This window comes from Pantherophis guttatus, chromosome 5 (genome assembly GCF_059756535.1).
Source record: "Pantherophis guttatus breed Tessera chromosome 5, ASM5975653v1, whole genome shotgun sequence".
Lineage (NCBI taxonomy): Eukaryota > Metazoa > Chordata > Lepidosauria > Squamata > Colubridae > Pantherophis > Pantherophis guttatus.
The window spans coordinates 58,994,264-59,013,269 of record NC_142067.1 but is presented as its reverse complement, the minus strand read 5'-3'; positions in this window follow the sequence as shown (position 1 = coordinate 59,013,269).

Genomic DNA, 19,006 nt, shown 5'->3' with positions numbered 1-19,006 from the left:
ACATAATACATAAACAGTATCACTATCCACCCTTTAATTCCTAATTTCTTACAATAACATCAATTAATTGTCTTATTTCTTCATTTACAGCATATATTTTTCAAAATCCCCATCCCACTTTTTAACATTTCAATTTTGTCTCTTAATTTAACTTGTCTTCATAATTGCCATTTCATATTTCATATTTCATCTGCTATTCTGTTTTGCTATAAGCAATATACATCATCAATATTCACTTCTTACATTAAAACCCTTTAACTTAATTGACCATCCACAATTAATAATATTAATACAGTTCCCTTAAATCTACTAACATATACCTTATTTCCTTTCCTCCTTTCCTCTATTTTCCCCCTCTTTAACCATTTTCTCTTGGTCTGTCCAAAATTCCACTTCTTAATAATTTCCTCCTTTTATCCCATTCTTTTAACTTCTTCTTCTTCTTCTTTTTTGGTATTTATTATATCTTTTCTCCTGAATCATTTTTCTCACTTTTAGCTATATTGCTCAAGTAATTCTCCCCAAGATTTCTCCTAATCTCTTTCCACTATTTCCTTCTTTTCCCTTTGATTGATTCTTTTGGGGGAAATATTCCCCCCTATACACTCTTTTTTTGCCACTGTTAATCCCAGTGAAAACATCTAACTGCTTTTTGCATTCAATTCCTTTTTCTTCAATATTATTTTCTTGCTCCTCATTTATGCTCCCTTTTTCCTGTTCTGTGTGTTCCAGCAAAATTTCTGACTTTTTATTATCCTTTAGTGATTTGTGCATGTTTTTAAACATCTCAATTAATTCCTCACACATCCAAGACTCCATATTGTCAATTTAAAAAAATGTTAAAACTTTTGATTTATGTTTAATTAAAATTTTAAAGTCCATATAGTCTCATTTTAGTTCCAAATAGTATCCAATTCAATTATTTATCCAATCCACTCCAAGTTAAAGCTTTGTTATCTTCCACAACCATTGAGAGTTGAAACCAAGCAGTTCAGAAAAATAGATACCCCTTAAAAATTCTCACATTTTCCCAATTATCTTTTATTAGTCAAGGTCACAGCTGTCATTTTCTCTTCTATCTTCCAACCAATATTGCAGTACTCTCTTTCCACCAGCAGATGTCTCTCTCAAATCCATAATATTCTCAGATCAACAGTATCAAAACTGTCAAAGCTGTCAAAAATATTTTAAATCCACATAAAGAGTGCTTTTCCTTGGGTTTCTTTTTCTTTTATTATTTTTAGTTTCTCCAAATGCAATTTTAAATCCAGTTATAAAATTTTCTTTCTTGGGCTTTGGTATTTTAACTTCCTCTTTGTTCTTCTCCTTCAAATGTCAAAACTATCAAAAATATTTTTAATCCACATAAAAAGTACTTTCCCTCGAGTTTCTTTTTCTTTTATTATTTTTAATTTCTCCAAATCCAATTTTAAATCCAGTTGTAAAATTTTCTTTCTTGGGCTTTGGTATTTTAATCTCCTGTTTGTTCTTCTCCCTCCATTAACTTTCCCAAGTGCCAATTAGCTGCTCATTTCTGCTCCAGGACACCTTTTAAAATTTTTCTTTTTTAACTGTGAGTTGGCCAATCACTAACCCGGTACCAGCACTCCGTTCATAACTCCTAACTCCTGCACAAAAAACTTAGTCCGGTTGCCCTAGCTTCAGAGCGGTCATTTTTCAATGGCCGCCACCCCCGCTGCTGGTTTGAAGAGCAGGCTCTGACCTTTTGAGGAACTTGCCTGTTCCTCTTGGTCGTCCGAGGCACCTCTCTTTCTTTTCCTTCGGTTCTGGTCTGAAGACCCCCCGACAGCAGTTTGTTCAGCTGGATTTTCATGGAGCTTCATCGGAGCCCGCTATTTTTCCAGCCGGTCTCGCCACGATGCTTCCAGTTTCTCCCTGTGCAGGAACTTGATTGAATTTCTCAGTATCAGGTTCAACGGTCCTCGGGTTTACCAAATGAAGCAGATTTTCTGAGCTCTCCAGGAACCATAAGTGAATACTGGGCTATCAAGCCCGCTGGATTTATTTTTTCTTTCTTTCTGGTGATTCACAAGACTGTGTTAACATGGGGAATTGGCCACTTCCATCACTAAGGAGAACCCGGGCAAACTGAGTTCATTTCTAAGATGTGGATTCAGACAGGGTTTTTATTTTTGCAAACTGGATTGTGGAAGCAAACAAGCAAACAAGCAAGCCAGTAAGCATGCGTGGCCCTGGACACTGAATTCCCGCATTTGCCAAGGGGTGACTTGTGTTGTTTGTTATTCTGTTCACATCTTTTGTTGGCTTGTTGTGGGGGATTCAGCGGTAAGGCAATTTTTTTTGAAATTTTTTATTTTTATTTTTTTAGACATACAACATAAAATACATGTTTTTAGAGCAAGGATTTGATCTGGTATAAAATAGGTACAATTACTCACATTCCCTCAACCAATTTTGTTCCAAATTTTATCCATTTACATCTTTAAAAAAAAAGAAAGAAAAAAAATCTTATTCTAAACATTTATCATTCTACTATATCACCCAAAATTCTACACAATTATTTCCAAATAGACACCAGTCCAAATCTTTGTCATTTTAACAACCAATATTTCATATATATTCCTCATTCCTAAGACCCATTACATCAAATCTATATTCTACTTCTCCTAAATGGCAGCTAGTATCCATGATCTTGACAAAGAATATTTTCCTCCTCTCTAAAAGTCGTTTCAAAATCAGTCAACATTTCCATCTATAATTTGTTACTCCCAAAATACTTTATTTTGTTTACTTCAGGCTTGTTCTCTAATACTATTAAGTCTGAATTTAGCTGGTTCATAATTTAAGTAGCTATTTCCCAGCGGTATTTTCCACCACTTCTATCTCTATTTGTTTAACTGGTTCACAGTTTGGCTTAACCATTCTCCAGTATTACCTCCTCCACTTCCTCCTAGGTTTATTTTTTGGCTGGTTCACAACTTAATCAGCTGCTTTCCAGCAATGCTTTTCTCCACTTCTAACCTTACTTATTTAGGCTGGTTCACAATATAATTTTAACTACACACCAACGTTATCTCCTTCACTCCTCCTAGATCTATTATGAAAACTGGTTCACAACTCAAATAGTTGCTTTCCAGCAATGCTTTCCTCCGCTCCAACCCCTATTTTTAACTGGTTCACAACTTTCTTTCAGTTGATCTCCAGATATATTTTCCTCCACTCCTAACTTTTTATTTTTTGGCTAGTTCACAGTTTTGCTTTAACTGTTATCCAGCGTATGCTTTCCTCCACTCCTAACTCTGTTTATTGGCTGGTTCACAGCTTTACTTTAACTGTTTTCCAGCAGGTGCTTTCCTCCACTCCTAACTTTTTTTTTAATTTTTAACTGGTTCCCAGCTTTGCTTTAACTGTTCTCCAGTATGATGCTTTCCTCCACTACTACCTAATTTGTAAGACTGGATCACAGTTTTGCTTTCACTGTTCTCCAGAATCATGCTTCCCTCCACTCCTAACTTCATTTATTTAGCTGGTTCATAGCATTTTATTTTAGTTATTGTCCAGCTTTATGTTTTCCTCCATTCCTACATCTCTTATTCAGTTTTTTAACTTTAAATTAATTCACAATGTATTACCCATATTTATTTTTCGATCCATTCTCCTCCATATCTTTTACTAATTTAAAATAAGAATGTATATCAACAAATATCTTAGCTCGTATTCTCTCCTAGGCTTTCTCCCATTCCATGGTTATTTCTTATTTTCTATAAGTAACAGCATTTTAAGTCACTTTAAAATCAATTTTCTATAATTATTAAGTCTGTAAATAGATCTTTTTAATATCCAGCACCTTAGACTTCCTGTTTGCTGCTGGCCGCCGCCAGACGTTCCTTAGGGATCGTCAGCTTCCACTGCCTGTCAGAGCCGCCTTCACAACGGAACGGCGGCTCGAAAAAACTCCGTTCCCATGAGGAAACGGAGATAGAGCCGGCAGGGGTGGGTAGAACTCTCTGCAGAGTCCCAAAAGTTTTTCTTTTACTTTTGGGATGGAGCGGATGAGATGCCCCATATCCCCAGCCGTTGCTCCGGGCTTTGGGAGACCTCTGCTAATGCAGAGCCAGGCGTCAAAAGCAAGCTTGCGAATTTGACAGATTACTCAAAGAAAATGTGAGCTGGACCTGTAATACTGAAGCGCAAGTATTTTACTTATCTTTTAAAAATTACTTAAGAGAATAGAGGAAGAGAAAGAGGAAAAAAGTTTCTTTTTAAAATGGCGTCTGCCGCGGCTGGAGAAGAGTTTGAGAGGGAAAGTTCTTCCGTTTTTTATTATTACAATGTAGCGGAATAAATACCACTGGCTACATTTGTAGACAAAACTCCGCTCCTGTTTTTGTTTTTCTCTTTTTTCCCTGGAGGCTTGAGTGTTGCTGGCTGGAAGTCTTTTGTCTTGTTTTTTTTTTTTTTCTTCTTCTAACAAAGCCTGCTTAGGCGGAAACATGGCACTGAGGCTTGTGAAGTCAGACAAACAAATAGGTGGGGGGGATTCCCCCACTAAGAATTTAAAGCAATATGTTTTAACTCTTCAGTCCCAGAAACCTGATTTTAATATAATAGAATTTCTCTTAGAGGAGATTGAAAGAAGGGATGAGATTGTGAATCAGCAACTTGAAAAATTTAAGCAGGAAACTAAGGAATTGGTGAAATCCAAGTTTGACTTTTTGCAGCAAAAAATTTTAAAATTGCCAGAATTCATGATTCGGTTGGATACAAATACTAATTTACTAGAGTCAAAAATGGATGAAATTCAAGATAAATTGGACAATAGAATTCAAAAAATTGAAAATGATTTGTTAAATATTCAGGATTATAGTTCAGAAGAAAAATTTAAAATGGATGCTGACCAAAAGTCTGGTAATGTAGAATATCTGGAACAGAGGATTCAAAAAGAGGTTCTAAAGATACAATATAATTTCACAGAATATGCAATAAGACTTAGAGGTTTGCAGGAAAATAACAGAGATGACTTAAGGAAAATATCTTCTGAATTTCTAGCTGGGATTTTAAAGATTCAACCTGAGGAAGTGTTTTGTAGGATTGACAGAGCTTATCGAATAAACTCTTGGACTGCCAAGCAAAGGCAATTGCCTAGAGATGTGGTAATCTATTTTTCAGATAAAGAAATTAGGAATAAAATTGTGCAAAATTCCTTCAATTCTAATTTGCAATTGTATGGAAGAAAGATTTGGATTTACAAGGAACTCCCACCTAAGATACTAATGGAAAGGAAGAAATTTGGCTTTCTGGTGTCTGAGTTAAAAAGGAGAAATATTCAATTCCGGTGGGACGTCCCAGTTGGTATTATATTGAGATATCAAGGAGAAAGATACCAGTTAAATACTGTTGAAAGGGCGGAAGAATTTTATCAAAATAGGTTGAAAATGAATTTAACGTCTTCAGATATAATACAGGATAAGCAGAAGGAGCTGGAACTAAAGACAGAGACTGTACCAGATAAATTGCCTTTGGATTTATCGGATACCCCAGCTGGATTATCTACAAATTTGAGAGAAGTGCCATCTGATTTTAATGTGATGACTTATCAAGGCAAGGACAAGCATGGAAACCAATTAGAGGATATACAAGGGATAAAAAAGAAATGCGAGACACAAAAAATTAGGATGAAGGTCAAACCCACAAAAAGAAAACAAAAAAAGAAATAGGTTGTACAAAAATAGAAATTTCTAACCCAAGCAACAGTGAAGCCAGTGATTTTAAAATATGAATGATAATGTGAAAACATAGAGGAGGCGACATATTGGTCAATATCATCCTGAGGATAGTGGCAGATCTCTGCATTGCCGTAATTTTGGGACATGGAAAGAGCCTCAAATTGATGGTTTTGAATTATCTATTTTGAAACTTCTTTTTGTGTTGATAAATATATTATAATTATCTTGAATTATAAGGCAAGAGAATCACATTGGGACATGCAGAAGATCGGGTTGTTACCCAATACGATGATGGAAATTAATAATCCTGATGAAACCCACAATTATTATTATATGGAATACAATTATAATGTCACTCGGGTGGTTGTTTTTACTTTTATATATATAAGAAGATGTTTACTACTGATGGGGGCAGATATGATTGGAGATCTTGAATAAACTGTTGCATCCGCAAGCTATGTCACCCTATTATGGATGTTGGTTTTAACAATCCAGTGGAAAGACTTCAAGAAGATATTATATGGACTATAAATTTAAAGTTATTGTCTTTTCTTTTTTTATTTAGATATAATGGAATATATATATATATATATTTTTAAGTAGTGTGGGCAGTGAATTAAAGATATCAAGAATTGTTGTGTATGGTAAATTTGCAAGACAGTGGGTGAATAAGCTAGCTACAGACTGATTAGTTTAAGAAAAGGGATTTTTAAGTGATACATTTAGGGGAGTGGAGGAAATGGATAGAGTGGAATAAATGTTAAATTAGATTTTATGGGGAGCCCGCTTTGAAATGTTATTAAAGTAGGACTTATTGTATAGTTTTAAAGTGGAAGGTGGTTTTGAATTGTTGCAATAATGCATAGATATAAAACACTATTATGCTAAATTAGAGTTATTTTATAATAGTTATAGTATAATGTGTTTGTTTTTTTTGTTTTGTTTTTTTTTTCTCTTCTTCTTTTCTGAAATGTATGGATAAAGGGGGATTTATAATACTTTTAGTAAGTAAAGGTCAGTATTTTGAGGAGGGAGTAAGTAATCTGTTATGAATTAGGGTTTTTTTTTTGTTACGAAGAAGTCACAGGGGGGGAAGGGTGGGGAGGGGGGGTTAGGGAGGGGGGGGAGGGGGGGGAAAAAGGGGGAAAAATTTGTATTTGAAAACCTTTTCAATAAAAAAAAAAAATATCCAGCACCTTGAAAAACATTTTCATCTAAATTATTAGGTCTGTAAATAGAGCTTATTAAAGATTCAAAATTTAAAAAGGCAATTAGAACATCCAAAAATCATGTTTTTCAATCATTTATACTCTTGTTTTCTAATCAAATTATTTGTATATTTATAAAATCCATTTCAATAAAAATAATAGTGAAGAAAGAGAGAGAATAATAACAATATTTATAATAGTTAGAATAAAAAAGAAAAAAAGGAAAAATAAAGAAAGGAAAGAGAATAGAAATATGACAAAAGAGATTAAAAAAAGAATTAGAAAAATTAGAGAGGGGAAAAAAGACAAAAAAGAAAAGAAAAAAAGAAAAGAAAACAAAGAACAAAGAGAAGACGGAAAGTATCTCCTAAGATTATTCAAACATCAAACACCCAGACACCTTTGCATCCATTTAAATCAAACTGTAGTATTTTGTTATCTTGTTACATAATATATTTCATTTTTTTTCTTTCTCCAATCTGTCTAAGTATGTTTCTTTTCCATTTCAATGTCATCAAAGTTATAAATTCTATAAAATTACCGTATTTTCCGGGGTATAAGACGACTGGGCGTATAAGACGACTCCCAATTTTTCCTGTTAAAATATAGGGTTTGGGCTATACTCGCCATATAAGACTACCCCTCTTCCGACTCACACCAAATAAAAATTAAATTAAATTAAATAAATAAATAAAATAAAATAAAATAAATAAAAATACACACACACAACGCAACACAACTGGCTCACCCACAATGTAAAAGCAGCTGTGCTAGACCCAAAATGGCCTCTGCAACAAGCAGGAACCTCACACAGCCACAAAAAGTCCCAAAAACCAACTTTCAACTTTACACACACAAAATTCCACATACAGCTTTGTGAGATTTTGAGTGTTTGTGTAGTTAGAGTGAAACACTACAGAAACACACAAAATCTCAGAAAGCTGCACAAATATTATTTTATTTTATTTTTATTTTTATATAAAAGTAGCTAAATTTAAAACTTCCTAAACTTTAAATGGCTAGGTCTAAAAAAAGAACAATTAAAAAAAACCCCAATTAACTATTTTTTTTAATGCTCCCAAAGGGGAAAAAAACTTACCCAATAGAACAGGGGTCTCCAACCTTGGCAACTTTAAGACTTGTAGACTTCAACTCCCAGAATTCCTCAGCCAGCTTTTCTTTGCTGGCTGAGGAATTCTGGGAGTTGAAGTCCACAACTCCCTGCCTGCTTGATTGCAGGCAGGGAGATTCAGTTGCTTGCTGATGTAATCGATTGCAGGCAAGCGAAGCAAGACAAGCGTTACGACTAGCAGCTAAAGTAAGCAAGCTGGAGGGGGGGGGATTTTTGCTACTGATTAGCAGTCAGTCAGAGCCATTTAAAAGAAAAAACTTTTTTAAATGGCTCTGGCGATCCAAGCTGAATTGCCTGATTAGCAGGCAACTCAGCTGGGATAGTCAGAGCTTGGCTCGTTAGAGCCTTTCGGGCTGGTCTGCCTGGTTACAGAAGAACGACACCAGGCGTATAAGACGACCCCCGGCTTTTGATAAGATTTTCATGTGTTAAAAAGTCTTCTTATACGCCGGAAAATACTGAAGTTCTGAGTTAGCTATTCCATATATGGTATCATCATGTCCTCCTTTTATTGCCACACCCTTTTTCTCTTGTTGCCATGCTTATTATTTCAGTTTCCATTATTCCATTTAGTTTCTTCTTTCTGATCTTCAATAAATCCTCCAATAAACAGATTATATATCCAAAGTCAAGCCTCCTGAGTTTTTTCTCAAAATAATCCACTTTAAGTAACAAGCAACAAAGTTTCTCTTTCAAATAACAAGCAGTCTGGAATTTACACTTTCACTTCTCCAGCGGTAAGGCAATTTTTGACAAAGTTGTGTGGGTATCCATTTTGTTGGAAGGTGCTTATAGGCTGGCTGTTTCCTTATTCTGGTGTTCAGAGTTGCTGTAGTCACATTATACTGGGATTGTCAGGGGGAACTTTGTATTGGCTGCTGTCCATAGGAACCAACCTGCTAATGGGAAAATGAAAGCTTGTATGGATGATCGAAGTTTGAACCCTTCCTGTGTATGGGAAATGTGCGCTACACCTCCACTTCATCTTATTTATGAAAATTCCCCAAGAAGTAGATCCAACGCATGTACAGCGGAGATGAATCAAAAATAGGAAATGCATTCAGATGCCTTTTTCAGAGCAGGCCAAAAGCTAGTGATCAGTGGAACATTGCTCTGTTATTGTGTTTTTCTTTTAAGACAAAAGATGTTAATGTATGAGTTGTTTTTTCTAAACTAAAACCTCAGTATTCAAGTTAAATTACTATGTTGGCACTTTGCGATAAATAAGTGGGTTTTGGGTTGCAGTTTGGGCACTCGGTCTCTAAAAGGTTCACCATCACTTGTATAGGGAATATATAATATTAGTTAAAGGTGTTTTAAAAGGTTGGAAAAATTCATATATATAAAATTTATCTTAATACTGAAACAGGACTTACATCTGTAAAACTTGCTTATTTCTGAAATTCCAGTTTTTGGGAAACTAACAATTACAATGGTTGACTATCCCTTCCTGTGTGGCTTGTGGATTTGGCTGGCATTAACCTGACCATTAAGATTTCTTAACTGGTGATTCAACAATGACCTTCTGTTGTTAGGCATTAGTGATATTCCTTTCCTAAATCCAAACCATGAAGAATTTAAATGAAATTATTCTGTAGGAAATAGTTGTCATCTTAAGTGATTAAAGGAAAATTGCTATGTCACATTTTTTAAAGTGACTGTTTTGATTTTTAAAGCAACAGATGTAAATAGGGAAACATAAATCATCAAACATTGATCATTCCAATGCCCCTTTAGTTTAGCAAGCCTTCCATGCTAAATATGTGAACAAATTTTGCACAATGAATAGAAATTTGTAATAGCTAAATGTAACTAATTGGGTTCATGTAAGATTGATCTCATTACTACGTTTTGTTTCCCAAGAAAAAATGTATCAGACATTAATTTACATTCCATTTAGCAATGTCATTTATAATACGTGAATCATATCCAATGAACCAAAAGTCTGCAGTTTGCACAGTTCTAATAAAAATTCTTGATTGAAATTACAATGACTTATCTTTTGCTAAATATAATATTCTTTTTAAAGAAAATCATGGCCATTAATAAAATAGATTTTCTAACTATTGTAAAAAAAACAAAACCTGATCTTTACTCAATGCACAACCCAATTAAATTAAAAAGCTTGGATCTTTGCGAAACTAATCACATTGTCTTCAATTGAGTTTAATCAAATTCGAAAACTTACTTTATGGCTTAGGCTGAAAATACAGTAATAAGAATCACTTCAAGATTAGCAAAAAAAAAAAAAAAAGCATCAAATTGATTAGATGACTAGAGTTCATTTAGAAACAAGACTGGTTCATCTTAGTTATGCTTCTTGCCAAACCAAGATACTTCTTACTAGTTTTTCCTTAATCTATAAAACTGGTTTCCCAAGAAAACTAAAGTCTTGCTAAAACTAAATAAATATATATTGGCATAATAAACAAAAAAAATATCTGAAAAATGTTGGTGGATTTCTAAAAACTGCAAAATATTTCAAGATGAGAGTAGCCCTGAGTACCTCTGCCCATGCAGTCACTGCTATAGTAGTTAAAAATGGAAACAGCTCTCCAATGAATAGTTTCTACAGCTTTCTGGCATTGTTGGAAGAATAGGAAAGATGAGTATTGTAAGAGCTCATTTTTCCTGCCTTAAGACTATTGCAAAAAAAGCCAAACCAGTAGTCTAGAGAAAAAAAAATGAAAGCAATGTAGGCAGTGGTGAAATGCTGCTGGTTTAACAACTGGCTTGGTGATTACGGGTACAACTGCTCATCGGTGCTACTGGTTCACCTGAACCAGTCCTAACCGGCTGAATTCTACCTCTGAATGTAGGTGGCCCATCATCACAACTTGTTAAAAAACATCCTAGATATAGTACTGTAGTGGCTAGACACTTTGCAGTGGATAGTGTATGCTAATGAAAATATAGTTGAGAAAGAGAAGTTGTAAACTGGAATTCTGATTACTTTTTCCTTGTGGGTCTATGGTAAAAGACTAGAATGTTGAATTAATATATAAGATCCTTGGGTTTGCTCAGTGGTCCCAAATCCATTCATATTCAGTGCTCCCAGTTCATCCAGATGGGAAGGTGCTTACCGTTGGGACTATTATTCACTTGAATGCAAGTAGAAGTTTGCAAAGTCAGAATAAATTCCTGTTTACTAATAATGTGGTAATCTGTAGACTTTCTCATTCAAATCAGAAACAGTAAGCAGGGCTGGTGTGCATGCTACTCCTCTTACTTATGTATAGATACCTTTCTCAGATTTACATAACAGTGAATCAGTGAAAGGATTTTAAAAATTTAAAAATGTGGGAAAAGATGACAGAATTTAACTGTGAAAGAAATGTGTAGTAAGATAAAAGCTGTAAATTTTAACTTGAGAATACTGAGTGGCACTGCTATATAAGAGAGAGAGGAGGAGAGGGAGGGAAGTCAAAAGTGAAGATTTAGAAAAAGGCAATAAAGGCATATTTTTGAGATACTCCTCCATCCACAAAGGAATAGCTGTAAAATAGCTACATTGTAGTAGGATAGAAGGGAAGAACAGAAAAACAGAACTGGGTAGCATCACCAATAACAATTCTGCACCAAAAGAAATTATCTGTCAAAAACAAGGATAGAGTAAAAAAAGAAGTTGGCCAGTAACAATCCTGAAGAATCCCAATGGAAATGTGAAACAAAATATTAAGAGTTTAAGAATGAACAGTGAGAGATCCAATTCAATAAAAAAGAACTAAGTCAAAAGACATGAAAGAATAGTAACAAAGCTGGAATAATGGAGAGATTTTTTTTCTCAATGACCTTTACAGATTTTCCTGTTTATCCTTAGTATCCTCTAATACATCTTAAATTATTTCTAGCATTATTAACCAAGATCACTAGCCTTCCATAACCTGGGTAACCTTTACATGCCTGGTCAACTTCCAAAATTCTCAGCAATGGCTATGCAGGTTAGGGAACTTTTAGTCTTATATCTGGAGGATGCCTAGACAGGAAAGGGTAGCCCAGCTGATTTATTTTTTTAAATATCTGTATCTTAATATGGAAGACAACAATTTTGACTTTAAATGTTGAATTTTATGCTTATCAAAACCAGCATACTCCGATTATTTGTTGGATTCTTCTTATATGAATAAGCAGGGAGATTCCCAGGAACAACTTAAAAACATATACCTTGTAGGAACCAATTTACATTATCTAGCCACACTCAAACATGCTATTTAACACTGTAAAATGATGCTGACAGTTTTAACAGCAATGAGGGAATAGAAGGGGAACTTATCAAATTTGTAAAGGACACTAAACTGGCAGGAATAGTAACACTCCAGAAGATAACCTCAAGATAAAGAAGGATCTTGACAGACTTTAACATTTCTAGCAAAATGAAATTCAATAGTGAGAAAAGTAAGGATTTACACTAAATGTACACGTACAGATTAGGTGAAACCTGGCTCAATAGCAGTGAAAGGGTTCTTGGAATCCTAGTGGATAATCGCTTAAATATGAGCCAGCAGTGTATGCTGCTGCAATCCTAGGTTGCATTAACAGAAGGACAGAATCGAGATTATGTAGTATGGAGGCTTTATAAAGCAGTATTAAGACCACATTTAGAATACTGCATCCAGTTTTGGTCACCATATTATTAAGAAGATGTGAAGACTCTGGAAAGAGGGCAGAAAAGAGCATCAAAGATGATTAGGGGGCTGGAGGCTAAAACAAATACTTCGTAAAACCACGCCTGGCATACTGCATCAGTTTTGGTCACATTATAAAAAAGATGTTGAGACTTTGGAAAAAGTGCAAACAAAGACAACCGACTCTAAAGGTTCCCGCAGTTTTTCACCTAGTTAAAAGAGAACATTCTCCATTGTAGTGGGGGCAGCATCCAGGAATGGGTTGTCCTCGTCTGCTAGCCAATAGGACTGAGACTGTCAAAGCTGCGAGGACACGCCTACACCAATGGTCCCCAGCTTCTGTCTCAGTCCTGGCTGTGGACAGACATGTCTTTGTTTGGTCAACCATTCCTGAATGCTTGGAGTTTGTTTGGACTTCGTTATAGGAAGAATTTTTTCCTTTTTTCTTTACAATTTAGTTGAATTAGGTTTCAGGGTGATGTGCTTTTAGCATGAGACCGCTGAGGGCCGCATTGCGGCAAGTCAGGCCACCAGCTGGTGGTCTTGACTGGGCAGCCAGATCGAGTTCGCTTGCAGCGCTGACCCAGAGCCTGGACATCGCCTCTTGTGGATTCCGCCTCAGCGGGAAGCTTAGCGCTCTGCTTTGAGCCGAAGGGCGGCTGGGCTGTCAGCAAAGCCCAAGCTGTCAAAGGGCAGTAGCCACCGGAAGGAGGAGTCCCTGTCCTATTTGGTTACACTCTATTTGCCCCGTTTGGTCGCTGGAGACTAGGGGCCCGATTCCCGAGCCTCTACTCATTCGCAAGCATGCTCGGAAGCCGCCACGGCCGCGGCGAGGCCACCTTTGATCACAGCTGTGCCGCGGTAGCCTTTAAAATGGCAGATGCGACTCTCAGTGTCAACGGGAAAGCCGCTCTTCAGAGATTGTCGCCTCTAGCCTTTGAATCCAGATCGGCTAGTAGGAGTGCTGTGGCTAAGCTCTCTAAGAGAACAAGGAAAGCTGCGAAGCCTTCCAAGGCAGCTGAGAAGGATGCTGCTAGGCGCCAGAAGGCACTTGAAAAACAGGTAGCCAGGGCATCTGTTAGCACTAGTGGGGTCCCTCAGAGTCACTCTACTGGTTTTTCCCGCCATTTTCAGGAGCAGCAGTTAAATCCTGAGGATAACAGCCGGCTATTGCAGCCCTTGTCACCGGATGGCGCTCCTGAGCAATTTTCGACTGACAATCTGCCTGACAACAGGCCAGCTCTCTTTGGCTCTTTCCCTGTTTCCCGTTCTGCCCAAGTGGCATGGCAACAGCTGATTAGGCACAGATCCTCTGCTGCAGAGGCTGCCTTTCCTCCTGTTTTACAGGGAGCTAGTTCAGGGGAGAAGCAGCAAGGCCAGTTTCCATCTAACATGGAGGCCATTATTTCTCAGGCTATTGAGAGGGGAATTGCAGCTGTCTTACAGCGCAGCCACAGTCACCGTGAGGCTTCCCTTCACTCAGACTATTCAGCGACCTCCCAGACGCCCATAAGGGGCCAGACCTCAGCTGAAGTAATACAGTCCCAGGGTTCTTACTTCCCTGGGTCTTCAGATCAGGAGGGTTCACATGAGGACATGGACAGAGAGCTTGACCTCTCAGAAGATGAGGGCTTATCTACTGAGCAGCCCTCCTTTGTGGGCCTTTTCCGGCCTCAGCTGTTTAAGTCCTTATTATATAAGGCTTCCAGCATGGTCAGGCTGGCTGGGCATCTGCCAGCAGTGGATCCGGCTCCTGATTCTGGACAGCATAGTGGCTCTCTGTTTTCTGAGCCCAAAGCAGAGGCTGAGGTGGTTCCAGCACCACCACTGTTCACAGATGTGGTACGTCGACAGTGGGCCTCCCCGGGAGTGGGACCAACTCCCAGCTCGCTTGATAGGTGGTACTTTAATATGGCCGCTGATTTGTCTCAGGCACTTGAGGTGCCAACTGTGGATGGGCCAGTCATGGCCTTAGTGACTTTGTCTGTCATGACAGATGTACCTGAAGAGTCTCTCTGGCCAGAGGACAGATGCACTGAGCACGCCCTTAAAAAGGCTCACCAGTCAGCAGCATGGGCTGTGAAGGCCTCTACGGCTGCTTCATTTTTTAATCGGGCTTCCCTATTGTGGCTCAGGCAGTTGCAGGACAGAATTCCTGTTGCAGATGTGCGTACCCATCAAGATTTAAATCAATTATCGGCCGCTATTGAGTTTTCTGCAGATGCAAGACTTGGAGCAGCGAGGTTTGCATCAAAAGCTATCGCTTCGTCCGTGGCTTCCAGGAGACTCCTCTGGCTCTGCCAGTGGCAGGCGGATGCCAAGCAGAAGTGGTGACTGGCATCTGCCCCGTTCTTGGGGAAGCAACTGTTTGGAGAGTCGCTGGAGCCACTGCTCGTGGAAACTAAAGTCAAACATAAGGTCCTCCCTTCCCTGTCACGATGGACACATTCACGCCCTTCTCCATATTTTAGAAGCCAGTCCTTCAGGGGCCCTGATGGGGAGGGGGTTGGCTCGGATAGGACGCAGCGCTCCTTCCAACCTAGACAAGGTCAACCTCAGGATAGAGGAGGGAAATTTAAGCAATTCCCTCCTAGGCGGTCCTTTTGAGGGGGAGGGAGCCGTCCTTACTGGTGCCAGCGATAACTGCCTCACGAACCCTCCCATTGAGGGATGCCTGGCCTATTTTGCCAGGCGCTGGGAGGGTATTACAACGGGTGCATGGGTCCTGGAGACGGTCCATTCGGTCCTCTCCTTAGAATTCCTCTCTACTCCCCTGAGGTTTTTCATCTCTTTCCCTGTTTCGGTAATCCGGTCAAACGAGACCTTATGGAAACTGCTATCCAACACCTATTGGATATACATGCTGTTCAACCAGTTCCAGGGGTCGAGCGAGGGATGGGGTTTTATTCTATCCTCTTTGTAATTCCAAAAGCCTCGGGTGGGTATAGGACAATTCTGGATTTCAAAAGACTGAACTGATACGTTATTTACAAACGGTTCAAGATGCATTCTCTCAAATCCATCTTGGACGGCGTCAGAGAGGGCAACTTCCTCACCTCAATTAACCTTACTGAAGCTTATTTACATATCCCCATCCTTACAGGTCATAGGAAATATCTCCGCTTCTGTTATGCAGGCCGGCACTATCAGTATCGAACCTTACCCTTTGGCCTGTCGTCAGCGTCTAGGGTTTTCACGAAAGTGTTGGCGGTCTTAGCTGCCTACCTGTGGGCTCGTCCCGTGCGCGTCCAGTGCTACCTGGATGACATCCTGATCCATTCAGCCTCCCAGGACCAGGAATGTGCAGACCTCAGGGTCACCATGCAGGTGCTTCAGGAGCACGGGTTTTCTGTTAATCTCAAAAAGAGTCATTTAATTCCTGCAACACGGCTGCTGCATTTGGGTGCGGAGATTGATACCATTGAATGCAGGGTGTATCTATCCCAGGACCGTAGGGGGAGTCTAATTGACCTTGTACTTCAGGTCAAAGGGGCTCGTTCAGTGCCCCTGGCGACGCTTTCGTGGCTGCTGGGCAAGATGGTGTCCTGCATATCAATTGTGCCGTGGGCGCGTTTCAGTTGGGCCATTCAGTTGGTGCTCCTTCCTTATCAAAGGGTGGGTACAAGTACCTCTCTGCATAAGGTTAGGTTAACTCTGCCCGCATTACATTCCCTAGAGTGGTGGCTTCTCTGGCTCTGGCCTTAGGTAGTACGTTTAAGGAGCTGGAGTGTCTAACAGTTACAACTGATGCCAGTCTTTATGGTTGGGGAGCTCATCTACAGGATGGGGTAGCCCAGGGCAGGTGGTCTCCGGCAGATTTAGCCCACATTAATTGGCTGGAACTTAGGGCCGTCCACCTGGCCCTTAAGGAGTTCCAGGATCTGGTGACAGGCAGACATATTTTGATCCTCATTGATAATGTGGCCACCAAGACACATTTTAATAGACAAGGGGGTTCCCAGTCTAGGGCCTTTATGGAGGAGGCTGAGCGACTCTATCTTTGGGCAGAACGGCTCCAGATATCATTGAGGGCGGAGCATATTTCAGGGACCGCCAGTGTTAGGGCTGACTGGCTCAGCTGGGCCACAATCGACCACGCAGAGTGGCGCCTGCAACCAGAGTTGTTTCAGGAGCTGACAGAGCGCTTCGGACAACCGACAGTGGACCTCTTCGCTATCCCGGACAATGCTCACCTGGACAGGCTCTTCACAAGGTTTCCGGTTCCTTGGCCGGCAGAGCTGCTCTACGCCTTCCCCTCATTCCGAGAGTGGTAAGGAAGATCCTGGCAGAATGAACGGAGGTGATCCTGCTGGTGCACTGGCCACGGCGGCCTTGGTTTGCTGACTTGGTGGCCTTTTCGGTGGCCAGGCCTTGGAGAATACCGCCAGACAGTCTCCCTCAGCCAGGGGGCAGTGGTCCACCCGGACCCTCAGTGGTTCCACTTGACTGCCTGGCGTTTGAGCAGAGGGCTCTGAGCCAGGACAACTATTCCTCCGAGGTCATTGATACCATCCAGGCCTCCTGGAGGGCCTCTACTAACAGAATTTCTGCAACTGGATCTAAACAAGGGGCTGTTGCCCAACATGCTCTGTCGCCAGGTGGCGGCTCTCTCCTCTGTTTTCTCCTGCGGGGGTTTGGACTCTCTGGCTCGCCACCCGAACATTTGTAGGTTCCTCAGAGGGGCGGCAAACCTCAGACCTCCGGTGGTTCACCGTTTTCCGACTTGGGACCTTACCAAGATGCTACAGGCTCTGATGGGTGAACCCTTTGAGTCACTGCGAGAGACCCCCCTGCGCTTCCTGTCCTTCAAAGTGGCCTTCCTGGTCGCCATAACCTCAGCCAGGAGGATCTCAGAATTGACGGCCCTTTCTGTCCATCCAGACCTGTGTGTGTTTCATACCAACCGGGTGGTGTTATGTTTGGACCCTTCCTTCTTACCAAAGGTTAACTCATGGTTTCACAGGGCCCAGGAGCTGGTGCTCCCAAATGTTTGTCCAGATCCAGGGCATGTGCTGGAACGCAAGTGGCACACGTTAGACGTGCGTAGAGCACTCCAGATTTATATAAAGCGGACTTCTTCCTTCCGGAAGACGGAGTCTCTGTTTGTTTCATTTCAGCCGGTCTCCTTGGAGGCCAAGGTCACTTTTTCGACCCTGGGATGCTGGATTAGGGTGTGTATTGCCAAATCCTATGAAATGCAGGCCCTTCCATTGCCCAAGAATATTATTGCACACTCCACCAGGAGTGCGGCCACAAGTGCGGCATGGGCTACGCAGGCCTCCCTGGAGGAGGTTTGCCGTGCTGCTGCCTGGTCCTCCCCATCCTCCTTTATCAGACACTATAAATTTGACGTGTATGCCTCTGCCGAGGCGGCCTTTGGGAGGCAGGTCCTCCAGCAGGTGCGTACTGATGAGGGGACCTAGAGCCGGGCTCCTGCCCACCTGTAAGGACAGCACCGCTTTGGTATGTCCCACTCCTGGATGCTGCCCCCACTACAATGAAGAAGGAACTTTGGTCTTACCTGATACGATCCTTCTTGTTGAGTGGGGGCAGCATCCAGCCCCACCCTGTTTAGGAGCCGGCCTCAGTCCGCTGGAGGGTGGTTGTATGTTGTTGCTTGACTGCTTGTTGCTTTGTTTCTGACCATGACACGTCGAGGCTGTTGTAGTTCCTTCATCAGAAGCTGGGAACTGTTGGTGTAGGCGTCCTCGCAGCTTTGACAGTCTGAGTCCTATTGGCTAGCAGACGAGGACAACCCATTCCTGGATGCTGTCCCCACTCAACGAGGATTGTATCAGGTTAAGACCAACGTTCCTTTTCCCACAACCCCAAACAATCATTCACATGGTCCAATCAAGACGCTGTCTGGTCATCTGGTGACCTCCTTCCACGGTCCAGGTGTGAGAATGTCCTTGGTTTTCAAGAGAAAGTACTTGTTTTGACTACACAAACCCCTCTATCTCTAATCCCCCTCCCTCTTCCTTAACTCCAGTGTGGCAACACTGAAGCTCCAATATGGCTCTGGTCAGGTCAGCTTCAGGGTTGACACTAAGTTGATTAAGGGCCTGGAGACAAAAACATATGAAGAACAGTTGCAGGATTTGGGTTTGTCTAGTTTAGTGAAACGAAGGACCAGGGGTGACATGATAGCAGTATTCCAATATTTGAGGGGCTGTCATAAAGGTTTTCCAAAGCACCAAAAGGCAAAACAAAGAAAAATGGATGGAAATTAATCAAGGAGGGAAACAACATAGAATTAAGAAGAATTTCCTAATAGTGGGAACAATTAACCAGTGGAACAGCTTGCCTTCAAAAGTTGTGGGTGCTCCATCA